The following is a 2500-nucleotide window of genomic DNA, read 5'->3' as shown; positions in this document are numbered from 1 at the left end:
TGGATCCATCAGCTGCGGAGAGACGGGGAGCCTGCTGCACGGGCAACAACTTGCTCCTCACATTCTTCTCCCCAGGCATTGACTCTACCTATACGGAAGTGGGTAGAGACAATAATGCTATAGGCGATATCGACTGATGGTGGCCAACAACAACAACACACACACACACACACACACACACACACACACACACACACACACACACACACACACACACACACACACACCCACACACACACACACACACACACACACACACGCACACACACGCACACAAACACACACACACACACTCACACACACACACAAACACACATATATGTGTATATGCATGCATGTACTGTATATACAGTGAGAGAGATTGAAAAATTGCGTTGTTGATTACTTTATTTTCTTTCACTATCCCATGCCCATAGATTAAATAAAAAGGATGTAATTCAATCAGGAAATATGCATGTCAAAAGGCAAGAGTGCCTCAACTTTCCAAATATAAGTTAAACTGTATAAAAAAAAAAAAAAAATAATAATAATAATAATATATATATATATATATATATATATATATATATATATAACCTACTACATTCTTCAATAAGACAATTAAAACACATTTCCAGAAAAAATACTAATTCCCTTTCAGGATAATGATAATAATAATAATAATAATAATAATAATAATGATAATAATAATAATAATAATAATAATAATAATAATAATTGTAGCGGGGCGTAGACCAAGTAGATTTTTATGTGTCTGGTTGAGTTCGGGCTCGACCGAGAATATAAATAAAATTATTCAGGAAAAAATCGTCTGCAGTGAACAGATGTAAGGTTCCAGGCCTACGTCACGCTGCCACCACCCGATTAGTAGGTTCGGGAACCGTGCGTGTTGTGTATGGGGGTGTGAATGTTGTATGAGAAGGGGTGGAAGGAAAATACAGAATGTGTGCTGAATGTTGGATGTATAAGTGTGTAAATGTGAAAAGGGAGATTGCGTAGGCTGAGCGTCTGCGTGGACGTGTATGGAAGAAAAATGCAAGATCATAAAATTCTTCCTCTTCCTTTCGGGATGAGCATCCACCTGCTGGCAGTGGGAACCCAGGTGTAGCAAAGTTATAATCTATTCTAGGATATCAGCTTAATATACTCTGATTTGTCTAGCCTTTTTACAGCCTTTCAGGGTTGCGAGATAGAGTAACCAGCAATGTGCTGTTTAGGAGACCCAAGTCCAAGAACGTTAAGCATTCAGCTTTAGTCAAAACCGGAACTTAACACAGATGTCATTTGTTTTCCTGACTGGGACTGAGTAAAAGTTCTATGACGGTATGATATTTATTTGACAGGTTACACTCTTTAAGGAGGTCTACAAATAATTCAGTCATGAGAAATTTTGATAGTTGCGTACATCACCAATTTAATCACAGCGGGGGTGATGCACGTGGAAATCAACACCAGATGTTAAAAAAAATAACTCACGAACATTTACCCCTAAGTTGGCGTCCCAACTCTATAAGTATTTTTAGACAGAGTATAAGCACAAACAAATACACCAGACACTAATTTAAACAAATTAATCTCCAACCCAGAATGGAGATTAACAAACAAACAAAAAAAAATATATATAGTGCTGAGGAACTCTGAATAAAAACACTTGTGTAGTTAACGAGATAAAAACTTGTACAAAGAAATTTACTTAGCGGCGGAAGCCAAGTAAAACAATAAAACACCAAAAGGTCATATCACGAAGACTGCCTGAACACCCACAAGGTCAGGCAGGAATCGACCAAGCCAAAGTAAAAACAATAAACAAAAGATCGGCAAAGATAAGCGGAAACGGCCCTTAAAATACGGGCGAGAATGTGGAAGATTCTCCCAGGAGGTACGGATCCTCAAGCTGGGGAAAAGGAAAAAGAAACAAAGAAACAACCAATCGTAAAAACAACAACAACAACAAAAAAACAACTAAGTAATAACTTAGCTTAAAAATAGGAAATGGCACACTGGAGGTACGGATCCTCAAGCAGTGTTCCTTCTAAGTGAGTGGTCCTTTTATGCTCTGATAATTTGTGATCAAAGGGCTGCTTTGGGTTTTTGTGGAAGAGAGTGCACCCTGCAAGTAGTAATGCAGCATGACACACGCCGAAGTCCAACAGAGACCAGGTGTCTTCCACACACAACCATAAGAATACTTATCTTGCAAAACAAATCACGGATTCGTTAATTCTGGCGTGAAGCGAGGCAAATCCACAGCAAGGTAAATCCAAAGCGAGCACAATACCGCGAGCGGAACCACTGTCCAGCATAGAAGTCAGGACCGAACTGTCTTCCCCATAAGCATGGCGCGAAAAGAAAAAGATAGGCAAAGCTTTGGAAGACCAACCCGATAGTTCGGTAGTCCAAACAACCCAAAGGACCCGAACTACCATGAAAAGAGAGAGGGGGAGAAAAACAAACACCCAAAATATGTAATAACCATTACTCTCTTCAGGGGTTATATTGA

General features: G+C 39.3%; 1 protein-coding gene across 1 annotated transcript in view; it reads left to right on the top strand.

Annotated features, from left to right (window-relative positions):
- The window catches only part of LOC125041843 (alpha-(1,6)-fucosyltransferase-like), a 25004-nt gene that overhangs the window by 13905 nt on the left and 8599 nt on the right, over window positions 1-2500 (top strand). The window lies entirely within an intron of this gene.

This window comes from Penaeus chinensis, chromosome 31 (assembly GCF_019202785.1).
Source record: "Penaeus chinensis breed Huanghai No. 1 chromosome 31, ASM1920278v2, whole genome shotgun sequence".
Lineage (NCBI taxonomy): Eukaryota > Metazoa > Arthropoda > Malacostraca > Decapoda > Penaeidae > Penaeus > Penaeus chinensis.
The sequence above is the reverse complement of the archived record's forward strand: the minus strand, read 5'-3'. Positions and strand labels throughout refer to the sequence as shown.